The sequence below is a fragment of the Oreochromis niloticus genome, linkage group LG9 (assembly GCF_001858045.2).
Source record: "Oreochromis niloticus isolate F11D_XX linkage group LG9, O_niloticus_UMD_NMBU, whole genome shotgun sequence".
Lineage (NCBI taxonomy): Eukaryota > Metazoa > Chordata > Actinopteri > Cichliformes > Cichlidae > Oreochromis > Oreochromis niloticus.
This window is the reverse complement of record NC_031974.2, coordinates 5,354,898-5,371,230: the sequence shown is the minus strand read 5'-3', so window position 1 is coordinate 5,371,230 and position 16,333 is coordinate 5,354,898. Positions and strand designations below refer to the sequence as shown.

The 16,333-nt window shown below is 40.4% G+C and overlaps 2 long non-coding RNA genes across 2 annotated transcripts; both read left to right on the top strand.

Annotated features, from left to right (window-relative positions):
• Positions 1–3,661: 3,661 nt before the first annotated feature.
• LOC102077407 (uncharacterized) lies at positions 3,662–7,330 on the top strand. The gene is made up of 3 exons (XR_002058659.2): positions 3,662–4,197; positions 6,237–6,339; positions 7,271–7,330. It is a non-coding gene; the product is annotated as an uncharacterized LOC102077407 (long non-coding RNA).
• Positions 7,331–7,364: 34 nt separating this feature from the next.
• On the top strand, positions 7,365–10,501 carry LOC109197596 (uncharacterized). Its single transcript, XR_002058660.2, has 2 exons — positions 7,365–7,951; positions 9,421–10,501. It is a non-coding gene; the product is annotated as an uncharacterized LOC109197596 (long non-coding RNA).
• Positions 10,502–16,333: the final 5,832 nt, after the last annotated feature.

Sequence of the window (16,333 nt, the reverse complement as noted above, 5' to 3'; positions counted from 1 at the left end):
TAATGACTGAAACTAGCACCACTGAAGGAACAATGGGCTGGGAGGTCAGTTCCTTGATCATTAATATGCTAATTCTCATGACCATGTGATTGCAGCCATTCCCCAAACTCTTCGTGAAAGGTACTCATGGTCATTGATCAATGAGCTTTTATCAGTGAAAAGAATTTTCTGCTCCAACTTTCTACCAGCATGCTGAGCTAATGATTAGTTAGTGTTTTTCTTTTGCTAATTAAAAAAAAAAGTTCACTTCCTCTCATGTGTTCATCCACAGCTGCTGGACAATAAAGTTTATTGTGACCCTGATACTTCAGCAGATCGCTCTCATCCATTTCCTGTTATCACTTCAAATAGAAATGAGGCTGTAGAGGTTTGGTGCAGGCAGAAAAACAGCTGCAGGGACAATGAAAAGACTTTTCTGCTCCAACTTTCTGCCAGCAAACGCTCAACTTCTCCCAGCATGCTGAGCTAATGATTAGTTGTTGTTTTTCTCCAAACACTCTCTCACTCTTCTCTCAACGTGTTGACAATAAACTGTGAACAGACACCGAGGAGAGCAGCAGAAGACCTCATTCAGGAGCTAAACTCAACATGAACTGAACTCACAGTAAAGTTAGCTCGGTGCTTACCTTTAGATGAGCCCACAAACCGAGAGAAACTCCGTGATGAAGCTGGAACTCTTTCCAAACACAGGAAACAGATCAGGGAGCAGAGACCCACGTGGTTCACGCTGATCTCAGCTACGATCCAGGAGACAAGGGTGGGCAGATCGATGCAGATATCGATCCAAACGTTGGTAGTGGTATATGATCGATACTTTAGTTTGTTTCTCTCCTCTAAGTTTACTGTTAAGTTAAGACTTTACTCTCTGTGGATGAAAAAGCAGCTCTGTCTGTGGAAACACCTTTTCTTATGCGCGAGACTCACTTTGCTCCGCCCCTTTTCCCTACGTTTTTGTGGTTTGCCGCTGTGCGGTCACGTGACTCAGCTGTTCTCAAAAAACCAATTTGGGCTGCAGAGAGTGAGCAAGAGGAGTAACATGTGGAGATATTTTATGGTTGTAAATGAAAATGCTGGAGAACAGATGGAAGGCTTGTCAGCACCTAAAGCCACAGGGGACCACAACAAGCTGTAGAGTTCAGCTTTCGGGCTTTGAGCTCGTTTGTTTGCAGGGTTGGAAAATGGGCAGCATAGTGGTTCAGGCCTGACAGGAGGACTGGAGGAGTTTGTGCAACCTCAGTCTCTTCCTGTGAGCAGTTTGTGTGTTCTCCCTATATTTCAGGGTTGTTTTCCGGGTACTTTTCCAGCTATCCAAAAACATGAGCCATGAGGTGCTTGTATAATGTCCACAGAGATATCAGATCTTACAGTCCTTCTTTAATTAGCATTTCATCTACACGTAGTGTTTGTGTACACTGTGGACATTATAACCTGGCACTGATCAGTGCTGCTCTGACGATCACACTCACATTCATGTGGAATGATCTGGATTGACTGCACAATGCTGAATGTGTTCCTACAGTACATGGAATAACTCTGTCTGTGGCCCTTTCTCAATTCTCAAGTACGCGAGTACGTACTCACGTGAACGCCACCATTTTCCCGATTTCCCCTGTTTTTCCACCCGGACAACAAAATTGAAAAACCATATCCCTGATTGGCCCAGCCAATTCCAGTTTCCAACAATGGCTACTAGCTACTACTGCAGCTACTTAGTTTTAGTATTACTTTTTCTGGGTTGCAAAATAAACGTAACATATTTTCAGGCGAGAATGTAGCTGTGTAAACTTTAAATATCTGAGCCTGGGAGAACAGCAAACTCCCGGCACATCGTTTTAGGCTTTGGTCCACATCAGTCTAAAATTGTATGTAACCATGGATAACGCGATGCCATGTCCACCAGGAGAGACTGGACAGTAGTGAAACAAATATTGTTGTTCCTAGAGTATTTAAAAGTAGAATGGGAGGGAGAGCCTTCAGTTTTCAGGCCCCTCTTCTGTGGAACCAGCTTCCCATTTGGACTCGGGAGAGAGACACTATCTCTACTTTCAAGATTAGGCTTAAAACTTTCCTTTTTGCTAAAGCATATAGTTAGGGCTGGACCAGGTGACCCTGAATCCTCCCTTAGTTATGCTGCAATAGACGTAGGCTGCCGGGGATTCCCATGATGCACTGAGTTTTTCCTTTCCAGCCACTCACTATGTGTTAATAGACCTCACTGCATCGAATCATATCTGTTATTAATCTCTGTCTCTCTTCCACAGCATGTCTTTCATCCTGTTTTCCTTCTTTCACCCCAACCGGTCGCAGCAGATGGCCGCCTCTCCCTGAGCCTGGTTCTGCCGGAGGTTTCTTCCTGTTAAAAGGGAGTTTTTCCTTCCCACTGTCGCCAAAGTGCTTGCTCATAGGGGGTCATATGATATGATTGTTGGGGTTTTCTCTGTATTTATTATTGTGCGATCTATTGTACGGTGTGGAGCGCCTTGAGGCGACTTTTGTTGTGATTTGGCGCTATATAAATAAAATTGAATTGAATTGAATTGAAATATGCCAGCAGTTTATCTCAGTTAACGAGAGGAGAAGTCATGTGTTTGGCTCCTTCACGTAGTGGACATTGAGTTGTAGTGGGGCACCAGTAGTCCATGTCTGCTGCTGTAACTGTAGTTCATGTTTAGAATAAGAAATCCCAATAGTGTGATTTGATCGGGGCAATAGGGTGGCTAAAATGTTGCATAATTTTGCTGAGAGATCTTTTACTTTGTGGTCATCTTAGATGAGTAGTTTTATGGACAAGAACTACGAGGTCATTCAGTGTTTCCTTAGTGCTAATGTATCAGAGATGTTGGTGCAGTGTAACTGAAGTAATGTTGTTAAGTGCTTAAAGTCATATTCTTTTATTGTCATGACTCTATTTGAAGCTATTTTTATTTTTTTATGATAACCGATTTATATGGAATATGGCTGAAGCTAAAGTCTAAAACACTTTGTCAGTCATTTGTTTAACAGTAATTTAACTGCATATATAATGCATATAATGTACAATTTTAGAGAACGACTGGATGGTTCGAGTAACAGTATAATTTTAGCACTTACAGATCTGACAGTGAGTGGTTCCCGTTACTCATCCAGTCCGAAAAAGCACTGGTTAAAGTGTTTGTGTATTTATTGATTTATTTTAAGTAATTGTGTTTTATGTATATTATGGTTTTATATTTTTACAAATGCTTTATATACTTATTTATATACATATATATATTTAATGGTTTATACCTTGTGTTGGGGGGGGGTTCTGTTTTGTTTTTTATGGACATGAAGTCTGCCAATAAAGATTGAATTGAATTGAATTGAATTCACATATAAAACTATGAATTGTAATTTTAAATGGGCTAAAAGCATGTAATAGCATATGTAGGCAAGTATATTTCTCCTCTTTTTATCAAGAAGCAAAGACAAAAAGGGAAAAAAAAGAAACAGGGCGGGGTTCGGTGGTTGAATCATCCGTCCCCACCAATGCCAAAACCAAATCTACGCCCTTGGTTTGAATTAAAGTAAAACCTCTGCACTTGATTGGAAATCCAGTGTGGTTTTGTACAGAGGCTAAACTGATGCAGTGTTCATTAATATGTGTTCATAATTTGTAAACTTAATTAATTAATCTCAGAAATCATGACACAATATGGAGCCCGCATAAGCTGCGTTTATTGGGTATAAGTATTGGCATCAGGAATACCCGCCCTGTAGTTACTCAGTATCAGATCGATACCAAAGCTGTTACAGCTCTGCTAATCACAGTTCAATCAAGTTCACTTCTCCATCCCTGAGAGATCCTCTTGGTCATACCGTATTTTAATAGGAAGAATCGGATTTTATATTCTCCGCATGCTCATTGGATAGGAGCCTGTCAATCACAAATTATTAGCCAATGAGCAAGCCGTTTCACAGCCAGATCCGTGCTTCCAAAGTAACGTGGGTTTTCTCGCAACCAAGATGGCGACCGCAAAAAAAAAACAAACAAAAAAACGCTCATCCCGATGCTTTCAAACGCTTTCAGAAAACAGCGCGTGGCATCACCTGTAGCTACGATCGCACCTGACAACCTCGTGAACCACGTGGGTCTCTGCTCCCTGATCTGTTTCCTGTGTTTGGAAAGAGTTCCAGCTTCATCACGGAGTTTCTCTCGGTTTGTGGGCTCATCTAAAGGTAAGCACCGAGCTAACTTTACTGTGAGTTCAGTTCATGTTGAGTTTAGCTCCTGAATGAGGTCTTCTGCTGCTCTCCTCGGTGTCTGTTCACAGTTTATTGTTTGACTGAGCGTTTGCTGGCAGAAAGTTGGAGCAGAAAAGTCTTTTCATTGTCCCTGCAGCTGTTTTTCTGCCTGCACCAAACCTCCACAGGCTCATTTCTATTTGAAGTGATAACAGGAAATGGATGAGAGCGATCTGCTGCAGTATCAGGGTCGCAATAAACTTTATTGTCCAGCTGCTGTGGATGAACACATGAGAGGAAGTGAACTCCTAAAATGATCTGCAGACAGCAGTGAGAGTGATGAGGAGAGAAAAGAGGAGCATAGAGATACCAGCAACAACACGGGACAAAACACAAACTGCAGGAGACAAAAAGAAAGACATGCGGTCTGTGTGTTGAGGCCAGGAGAAAATTAGGCTTAAGCTGCAACTGGGAAACTCGGCCATCTATACTCCAAAAGCCAGGGAGGTTGTTTGCAGGGGAGTTACTAAATTTTTAAAACCCCAAATATTATTTTTTTACTTGATAGCAGCAGGTGTTAAAATTATTGGTCATATTTTGTCGCAGGATGCCTAAATAACGTTAAATGTTTAAATGTGTCCATTTTAAAGTTTCAGTGCTCTACTGGACAGCTGTGAGGTTACAAATGAAGAGCGTGTTATGTGCAACAATGTAGCAATTTTACTGTTACACTTTGATTCTCTTTACAGACTTGTCATCTGCATTGTATCATCATCTGATAAGGTCTCTTATTAGAGTATTGTGCACTCATAGGGGTCATTTTGTGCAAAGACAGAGTCACGTGATGCCCGACATGCCTGTTTTTGTGAGCATGTACAGAGCTTGGAGTAAAAGCCCAGCTTAACAGAGGAAGCTGATATTTACTGTTTCTATGTAGCTAGCTATACAAATCTGGTTAATGTTTGCAAACATGCTGTCTTTTAGGCTATATCAGAATCAGAAAGACTTGATTTATCCCCAAGGAGCAATTGATAAAACCTTACATAGAAGCTGCAACTCCACTGAGCATGTGCATGTGTTTGTGCATGTCGGGCTCAAGGAGATGCACCAATGTGCTATGGGAGGGGTGAGATGGGACAGAAGACACACTGAGTTTAATAATAACAAAGAATGCAGCAGTGACACATTAACACATGTGGATTACAAAAAGAGGTGTGTGAAGACGTGCTCTTTGCATCATGGCAAGGCCTTAGCAGCATGAGCCTGTTGCAGCATAACTAATGAAGCATTCAGGGTCACTTGATCCAACATTAACTATAAGTTTTATTAAACAGGAGAATTTTAAGTACGGTTTTTGTTATTCGAGTTTTTATTCGGGAAATACAGGCATAAATGCACTTTTGGTTCATCATTTCATCATTTTAAAGTAACAAAACCGAGAAGGAAAGAAAAATGTCTGTGCCCTGTCGTACAATGGATACACTAAAGTTTGACTTTGCAAAAAACTGTGTTTCAGGCTAAAAAGTTCTGTGGTTCAAAAAAACCTATGAAAAGCACTTTTTTATACTTGTGTTAGGTTTTGTATAGAAATGACACAAAATTAAATCTCAGGCTAAATGTGATGTAAAAAGTTTGCACTGACATCCATCTTGATCCAAGATGAGTGTTGTGAAGCTTATCTCCAAAGTAGAATCTGCCTACAAAATCCAAACTGGGACCTAGTTCTGCAGAAGAGAGGGGCAACAGGAGGTTGAAAGCTGAAGTCTCTGCCTCCCATTCTACTTTCAAATATCATAAGAACGACAAGTAAACCTGCAGTCTGATAGCAAAGTGGTCTGCAGTGGAAACATGGTATTTTGAGGTCATTAAGATGGGGCCGGATTATTCAAGACCTTGTATGTGAGGAGGAAGATTTAAAATTCACTTCTTGATTTAACAGAGAGTCAATGAAGGGAAGCCAGTGTAGTATTCTCTCTCTTTGTAGTCCCTTTCAGTCGTTTCGTTGTCTAATAAAAATCTGTTCTTTGTCCCAGCTGATCAGCAGGAGGAGAGTCTGACAGAGCAGCAGAGAAAGATTTTCAGCTATTTGGTCTCAGCTGAGTCACTACAAAGGAAACAATGACTTTCACAGAAAAGGTGAGAAAAATATCAGTTTCTCTGTTGTTGACACTGGGTGCACTTCATCGGCTCCCAAATCTAAACTGGGAGCTGGTTCCACATCGGCTGCTGTGTGTTAGCCCCAGGCTACACATTCATACCTATACAAACAAGAATCAAGTTAATAGATGAAATAAGAAGATCACACATTAACAGGACACTAAAATAGCAGATTAAGAAAATTGAAATTCATATTAAACCCCAAAATTTTAAATGTAATAATTTCCCATTTAAACATAATTTGATCTACAAACATCTCAGAGTTACAGCCCTGGTCTTTATGAGAAATATTGAGAAGTCATTAAAGCTCCCATTTCGACAATATAGTAGAATTAAAACAGTGGAGTGCCACCTTAACAGCTGTCAGCTGATCAATGAAATATGACTAGAAGTAGAGAAAATAAGCAGGATAGTAGCTGGATACGTTTGCATGGTCCAGTATTGTTCTGATTTTCTTCTTTCCCCTCCCTCTGGCAGTCAGTGTGTCAGGTAATTTTCTGGGTATTGAGATTGAGTTTGTAGCATCTTGATAATCCTGCTCTAATCAGCTTCACTCTACTTATTACTGCTTGTTCTGGGTGGGGATGAGAAACATGAGAGAGATGATATTTACCACTTTTAGCTGCTTCTTTGTCATAAGGGGTCTGGTAGTGTTTTAATTAATATCTCAATCTAAACAGTAGATGTAGCCATTTACAAATATTCTACTTGTTAAGTTATAGAAAAAGAATAATTGATAGTATAGTATGCTCCTGTCACCAGAAGGTTAGGGTAATCCACAAGGTATTTGGCAACTGCCATGATTCAACATCAGGTTTAAAGCTCGTGTTAATGGAGGGAGTTTGAAGGTTCAGTTTGTTCCACGACTGCATTTCACTCACTGCCTCTGTTTGTATCTCTGTCACTGCAGGACCAACATGGACCGAAAAGTCAGCGCTCTCAGGAGGCCGACAAACCTCACAGAAGAAAGGGAGAGAAAAACTACAGCTGTGACGAGTGTGGGAAGGGTTTTACCTGGAAGGTCTCATTAAAAAAACATCAAGTCATTCACAGTGGAGAGAGACCATTCAGCTGTGACTTGTGTGGAAAGTCTTTTAGACAGCCTGGAAGCTTAAAAAGACACCAGCTCATCCATAGTGGAGTTAAAGAACATACTTGCAATCAGTGTGGGAAGTGTTTCTCTCGGAAAGAAGGGTTGGAAGGGCACAAACGTATCCACAGTGGCATTAAACAGTACAGCTGTGATCAGTGTGGTAAAGTCTTTGCTCACCGGAGCGGCTTATGGACTCATCAAGTTGCCCACTCTGGAATTAAGGCATACAGCTGTGAGGTTTGTGGAAAAACTTTCAGCCAAGTAGGGCACCGAAATGCACACCTACGCATTCACACCAAAGAGGATGTGTACTATTGTGAACAGTGTGGAAAAGTGTTTATGACAAACAGAGACTTAAAAATCCACAAATTCATTCACACTGGAGAGAGACCTTATAAATGTGACGTGTGTGATAAGGCTTTTAAAGATCCAAGTTCCCTCAAAGCGCACCGACAGATCCACACCAGGAAGAAACTCTACAAGTGCAGTTACTGTGAGGTATGTATTTACATTTGTATCTTGTAGTTTTAGGCTATGTCCACACGTACCCGGGTATTTTTGAAAACGCAGATTTTTCTTTGCGTTTGCACCTTTCGTCCACACGTAAACGGCGTTTTCGGTCACTGAAAACGGAGATTTCTAAAAACTCCGGCCAGGGTGGATATTTTCTAAAACTCCGTTTTTGTATTTACGTGTGGACGAGAAAAACGGAGAAAACGCAGCGTCAAAGGTGTGCACCTTTTTTGACGTCACAGTGTGCGCCACACTGTTGTTTCGGTGAAATGAATTTCTACAATACTGTTACTGGTACTCTCTGCAGTGTTTAAATGCTTACATATACACACACAGTTACTGTCCCTCCACACATACAACTGGGTTCTGCTTCTACGCCCCATCTTTGTTTACTATTTCCCACCGAGGCTTCTAGACTTCTGATTGGCCAACATTTCTACACGGTTAGGAATATAGCGCCACCTGCTGCTTTGGCATGTTCCTAGCAGCGTTTTCAAAAATACCCGTGTACGTGTGGACATAGCCTTAGTGTTTGAACAACTCTGCTTTTGTTACAATATTAGCAACTATGCTGTATGTACAGGAGATTCATCACATTTCAATATCATTTTTTGTTTTGTTTCTTTCATGATTAGGTCAAAAAAATAAACCTGTATGTCATTGTATTATTTAATGGCACTTTCATGGTATTAAAAGACTTAGTGCCAGATGGTATGTTTGCAAGATGGCAGCTGTTGATCTAGCGTTTGAAGAGAGGGTCTCCCTTCTCTATTCACTGTGGAGAGCAGAGCAGCGGCGTAAAGGACGCTTTACACATTAGTCATTACAAAAAATTATTTGAAACAATATTAAGATGCTCAAACTGAAAAACATTAAACATAAATATATAAAATATAACTACAGGAATAAAAAGGACCCAGCTTAAAGTGGAAGAGCCTCAGGGAGAAGGAGGCAAAAAATAAGAACATTGTTTCTGCCCTAGAGGCTCCTGATTGGTTGTCGCGGCACGACTTGACGCTGGAGTTCCGATTTTTCAACTCAAGCAGTACACGCAATAAGCGGGAATGCACCACAAAAACTGCAACGCGTATTTTACTTTGCGCTTCAAACGCATCAGTCGGGCTACTTGTTTGCGCGAATCAGGCAGAAAAGTGTTTTTCACGTGACCCCCAGTCGTGCTTCATCGCGCTACTTCATTGGCTTTACCCGGTAACCTGAAGCTCTGGTCGCGTCTAACGCTTTCGGTGTGAACGCAGTAGTTGAAAGTACATGGGTGTTATTGTAGTATTTTTTTGGGTAAACCTACAATAACTATATTTTACTTTTTAGTTATCACTGACATAATAAAATGTAACTGGACATTGGCAGAGATTCTCTTTATTTCAGGCAACCTTCAGAAATTTTTTTTTTTGAAGAAATTCCCTGACTCTGACTCTGTTTGTGTCTTTGTCTAGAAGCAGAGCGACACAGATGGATCCAGTTCTCAACCCTGTCATCACTGTGGTGGTGGGAAAGCATTTCGTTGTGACATTTGTGGAAAAACCTTCAATTGGCAAAGAAGCCCGAAAATACATCTACGTAGACACACTGGACACAAACTCAAGTATTGCAAAGAATGTGGGAAAGGTTTCCCCACAGCAGGCGAATTAGAGCGCCATGAACTCATTCACAGTGGCGTTAAAACGAACCTCTGTGACCAGTGTGGGTCATCCTTCACCACTGCAGGTGAGCTTAAAGCTCATAAACGAGTCCACACAGGAGAGAAACCATACAAGTGCAGACACTGTGACAGAAGCTTCTCTCGTGCAAACACTCGTAATGATCATGAACGTACACACATTGAAGGAAACTTCAGCTGTGACCAGTGTGACAAGAGCTTCAAGAATCTCAGTTCATACTCCAAACACAAACGATCGCACGCTGCAAATAAACTATTTCAGTGTGACCAATGTGCAAAACCATTCACTTCATTATCTGCTCTGACCAAACATCTGCATGATCATGCAGGACTAAAATCATTGCTGCCATTGGATCACAACGAATCTGAACAGACAGAAAGAACCTCTTCTGCATCAGAAACCTGATCAGGCTCCACATAGTTCTGACTCTTTACCCCTGTAAAGAGTGTCAGCTAATATCACACCTGGTTCTTATGACATAGCTATGACTTTTGGACTGGCAGTGATACACTTTGTATTTAATAAGTGGCAACCATTGAAAACTACAGACATTCACCACCAACAGGAGGTGCCATATGGATTTAGTGCTTTTTGGACCAGGTGGCAGTCAGAGGCCCTGGCGTTCTGAGCTGTGGTCCCAACAATAGGACCAGTATAATTAGCCATGATGCTGGCTGATCAAGTCAGTTGGCATCATGTTAGTTGCATTAAAAAAAAAAACCCAACAACTTCTCTTTTATTATCATTTTATCTTTTTTTTTTATTTATTTCATTTCAGTTTATTTTAAATTTGAGCTAGACCTGGGCTGTACTTCTGTGTAATACTTATTTACAGTGGCAGCCCGCAGAAATAAAAGCCTTTGTCCCAACAATCAGTTTACTCCCTTTCAGCAAGTGCTTTGGCCACAGTGGGAAGGAAAAGATCCCTTTTATGAAGGGAGCTGGGATGAAGAAGAGACATAAACATGCTGTGGAAGAGAACCAAAGATTAATGAAAGTTTCTCATGTTAAGATGGATGAGTTGCTCAGTGGAAACCAAATGTACCTACAAATAATTGAATCTAACCTGAACCTGAAGCCATTTGATATTTTATTTTGATAAATATGGCAGCACAGAGACTCATTTCCTGACTGATTTTTTTTCCTTTTTAGTTAATTCAAATGATTTAATCTTTTAGTTTTGGTTTCTAATTTAGGCTCAGTTCGTTTCATGTAACCTTGCCCACATGTTAGTTTGCATTCAGTGCATTTTTATCTTGTGCTCCAGCTGTTAAATCCAGCGAATGTTTAACTGTTAGCTATATTTAATTAACTTTAAAGTTTGTCTTATTAAATGTTTTGATGTGAAAAATAAAGAAATCTTATATTATCTTTACAGCCATTAGAGCCGTCCTACAATCCTACACTCAATTGTGCTTATGTTGGTGACTTTATTTCACTCAAGGTCACTTTAAATCACTCATACTGTAAACTGTAAAGCTGCTACGTTGGTCATTTTTAACCACTTCATGGTCACTTTAAATGACAATTCTAAATTGTAAAGTTAGACTGAAATTAACCTTTTTTACCTCAAAGTGTATATTTACTCCCCTTACCTTAGTCTTATGGTGTATATTTATTCCTACTCTTCCTATATTAATTGTTGTTCTTTTTGCACTGAATGGAACTGGAGCCTCGTCGTCTCATCTCTATATACTGTACTGTATATAGCAGAGATGACAAAGTTTAGTTTTGCTTTAAAACAAAAAAACATTTCAGTGTCTTTTGCTCTATAAACGTATTTCATGCAGTCTGGTTCGCCTCAAGGTCCATCCAAAATTCTCCATTGATTAGTGCATTGGGGATTTTGATGCAGTAACTGAAACTTGCACGGTTAACAGTGAAAACCTTGGTCCTTGGTCCGTAGTTTGGTTTCACCAGGTTGAGGAGGTTTGGCCTTTTTCTCATCTTTTTAATCTGTAATTAGGAGCCTAACAGACAAGTGATGGAAAAAGGTTTGAAAACCAACTCTGTCTACACAGTAAACATTTTTTGTGTCTTAGATAAAGGAGTTCAATCCAAAGTTAAAGCAAGATTAAAGTCCATAAATTATGAAATAACTGATGGTGAAATAAAATTTACTAGAGTTCAGAGTAGAACTTATAAAGCCATAATTTGGTGTGAAGATAAATAAATAAATGAAGTTCCATAACCAAGATCTATGCCAGGGGGGTCCGAAACCTGGCCTCAAGGGCCGGTGTCCTGCAGGTTTTAGATGTATCTTTGATCCAGCACAGCTGATTTAAATGGCTAAATGACCTCAACATTTCTTGAAGTTCTCCAGAGGCCTGGTAACATAGCTGGACTGGCCGTTGGCGATTTTGTTTTTATGGGCCGATGGATTTTTTTTTTTTTTTTTTTTAGGAAGGGTATATATAATGAAAGGTGTTGGATTGGCCAATTGGTCATGATCGACTCTGGGCTGGACCAATTACAGCCGAGGAGGCCGGATGCATCCTCCCCCTTGTTTAGCAATCTTATAGACGAACTAAAGAAAATGGAAAACAAAAAAGGAAAGGAGGTGTTTATGAAAATATCACTAAATCTGTCATTTATTAATTTTAATATTAATTAATGATCATGTCTCACCTCTAGTGTTCTTGGTCTTAATTTAAGGTTTTCCTATAGGGCTTTGGAGCGTGATGTCACTGGAGGTGGGCCACGCCCCCTTCCGCCATGACACTTGGCCAGACAAAGCATACAGCTTCAGCTATGGTTCGTACGTGTTGTGTGGTCGGTTGCAACGTTAGATCTCACGATCGTAAAGGCAAGAAGCTGGATAATGGGCTCTCTTTTCATTGTTTTCCATCCTGGAGGCAATGTGAAGGATCCCATGTATCCGATATTACTAAACAAAGACGTCAGGCTTGCATTGCAGCGGTGAGACGAGCGGATCGAGTTCTGTGCAATCCCCAGCTTTTTGTTGGTTTGGTCTCCGCATCTTCTTTCCGGTGAGTTCTAAATTAATTCATATCACTATTAAAAGGCTTTTAGTGTTTTTTCAATGCGCTGATGTCATAGATAATGAGATAAAACATGCTATGTGTGATGCTGCAGAACCACGTCATGTCATCATGTCGACTGAGTAGCTTATGATTTAGCATTATTGCAGGCAAACCAGCATATGAAATGGATGTAACAAATCCAGACTGGGCACCAACACTGCTCATGGGCCTCTAAAAACATACTAAATTGCTCTCATTGTACACTAATCCGCACATAACTTCCAGATGAATCACACACCTGTCATGTGCACTAATTTTATCTTACAGGCTTTTGTTATGCAGCTGCAGAGTCTGAAGGTTCTTATTAATAATAATAAGCATAATTCTTAAACTGGTTTGCTGTGTATGCGCTGACTCCACCGACAAAGGGCTGTATCGCGACCGATTGCACCCAGACGCCAAGAGACGGTACTTTGAAAAAATTGAAAGGTAAGTCGGTTTGAACTTGATAACTTTCTAAACAACTTCCTTGTTACAGTTTTTGATTTGCACGTACAGCCAACCCATCTATATTAGCCTTGGTTCATTACAGACCTTTTATTAAAAGTGGTTTTTGTGTGTTTCAGGTACTGCACTCACAACGACTGAATGAAACTGCACTGTGACCTGATGTGGATTTCTGGGAACCACGTTTAAAGCAAGCACAAGACTTTTTTCTTAAAGTGTGTCTTCCTGAACTTGTTGGGAAATACTTCTCCAAACAATGTGCTGCTCTAAATAGCCTGTAATGTTTCATTTTGTGGTTCAAGATTGATGCCAGCTGTGTGTTGCCATGTAAATAGTTTGCATTTCATTTTTATGTACTTGCTAAGTACATGTGATAAGATCAAGAATAAAAAAAAAACATGTATACTATTCTTTTCTGTTTTATTGAAACTACTTCACACAAAGTACAATTATTTACAATGAACTACACATGCAACACAACAGCTTTATGAATACTCAACAAGAGCAAGTTTCATTTGGCGCTGGTTTGACAACCACACTGGGGCACATATTCACCAAAACACAGCAAACATTAACAATCTTATCAAGCAGTGTTGTGTTTATTTCTGCTCTGCCCTGTTCATTGCACACACAATCCTTCGTCTGCCCTTTAGCTTCCGTGATGCTGTCTGTCCGATCACCACTGTCCACATTTGCAGCTGGTACCTCAACCTCCACTTGTCCAACACAACTGCTGTCCACAGCCTCCATGACATTGTGATTTTGTTGTTGGTCTTCTGTCAGATCTTCATCGATTACTTCTGCATGGGGCACACCTTCAGACTCTGCAGCTGCATAACAAAAGCCTGTAAGATAAAATTAGTGCACATGACAGGTGTGTGATTCATCTGGAAGTTATGTGCGGATTAGTGTACAATGAGAGCAATTTAGTATGTTTTTAGAGGCCCATGAGCAGTGTTGGTGCCCAGTCTGGATTTGTTACATCCATTTCATATGCTGGTTTGCCTGCAATAATGCTAAATCATAAGCTACTCAGTCGACATGATGACATGACGTGGTTCTGCAGCATCACACATTAGGATGTTTTATCTCATTATCTATGACCTCAGCGCATTGAAAATAACACTAAAAGCATTTTAATAGTGATATGAATTAATTTAGAACTCACCGGAAAGAAGATGCAGAGACCAAACCAACAAAAAGCTGGGGATTGCACAGAACTCGATCCGCTCGTCTCACCGCTGCAATGCAAGCCTGACGTCTTTGTTTAGTAATATCGGATACATGGGATCCCTCACGTTGCCTCCAGGTTGAAAAACGATGAAAAGAGAGCCCATTATCCAGCTTCTTGCCTTCACGATCGTGTGATCAGACGAAAAGGCAAAGAAAAGGTACGAGAAAGAAATCAAAGGAGTGAAAGGGTCAGACCCTTACGAGCACACAGAGTGGACAAAAGACGTCAGCGTGCTGCCCACTTTCACCACGCTCAGATTTATAATTATACGGTTCTTGGAGTGAGTGCATACACTCAGGAAGTTTTTAGTAACTTCAGGTCACTGCAATAAGCCCGGGTACAGTTTACCGACGGATGGGTACAGGACCTTGAAATGCACCGTGTAGAACGAAAGACCATCGTACAAACAAAGGTAAGTTTACCAGTCTCACAAATCGTCGTCATAAATACACATTCGTTACCGTTTATTAATATAACCTTTGAGCTCAACGCTAATTCATTAGTAGTGGAAATAATTTCTGGTGCGCATTACAGAAATATAGCAGTGACAATAATATTGTATGTTGTAATCGCACTGGACAATTAGTGATACAAAACAACTGTTTTATCCTGTGAATAAAAGTAGATGTTTTTGTCAGTGTGACGTGGCAATAACAGAAGCGAAACGCAATATTGTGTCAGGACAATTCACTATTTATGCACAATAAATAAAGGAGCAGCGCGACAATTTCTGTTCAGCGCCAGACTTGCTTGTAACCTATATCACCAATTATGTTAAGAAAAATAGTATTAACTACTACAAAACACTGACCTTTGTGGGAATGCTTGGAGCAGACTAACATGAGCTGGAGTGTTCTGAGACGTTATATTTGGTATATCCAGGCTCTTACTTCGGAAACATGGCTTAAAAAATTTCTTTTCAACGACGTAATCCGATAAAAAAAACCCGTTCTCTTTACCCGTCGGCTTCCCGTGGCTGTCATGCGACCGGCTATTGCAGTTAATAATACAACAGCTTCTTGCCATTTTTTGTGTTTCTTTTTATCGCTGTGTACAGTGGTGGTCCTAGCCTATTTGGCGCCCTGGGCGAACACTCCCTCTGCCCCCCCCCTCCCCAATGAGAACAGGACAAATCAACAATTGACACTGACTAATTACTATTATATTATTGTATATATTGTTTGGAGTTTAGTCTGTTACTGTAACTATTTTTTACCATTTCTTCTTGGAGGAACTGTAACCCACATAATTAAGAAAGTATTCTGAATGTTTTAGGAATCATGACCTGCCATTATCCAATGACACATCTGCTTACCTGTATCTTTTGCTCGTTTGTCCTTGTAGGAGCCATAATTAAATGTATTGAATTTTAATGATCACTGGGTTTTCATTTGTTTGGTTGCTATGGTGATGTGTAACGGGAGTCATGTGGGTGGTAGCGGTGACATTAAGAGGGCGTTTTCAGTCTTTCACTGGTTTGATTTTGACAGAGAGGAGGGCTGGGTAGATGGATTTTTTGTTGACCGCAACACAACGAGTTTCCCCTTGTTGCATTAGAGATGTGATGTTTTAAGAGTTTGTATTGCGAGCCAATCACATTGCTCTGTAAACTTTTCAAGCACTTTAATAAACAAGCAAGCAATTCCACCTCTTGCATTATTGCCTAAAGTTGACAGCGCGTCAGGTAAATAGGCAGTGTTAAGGTTCAAAAATATGGGGAAGGAAACACAGGAGGAATGCAAGTAACCACACTGGTCCAAAGGGTAAAGACGATGATTTTAATGAAATGACACGCGTGGGAGAATGAGCGGACTCTGTAAGCAGACAGCCCCACAATCTCATCCTCCTAACATCAAAATACAGTTTTATATGCATCAGAGTATATTTAGTGACGCCCCCTCATTGCGTCATCACATACATCAGCTTCAAAACCACAAATGTTCTATTTGACAACTTAAGGCAC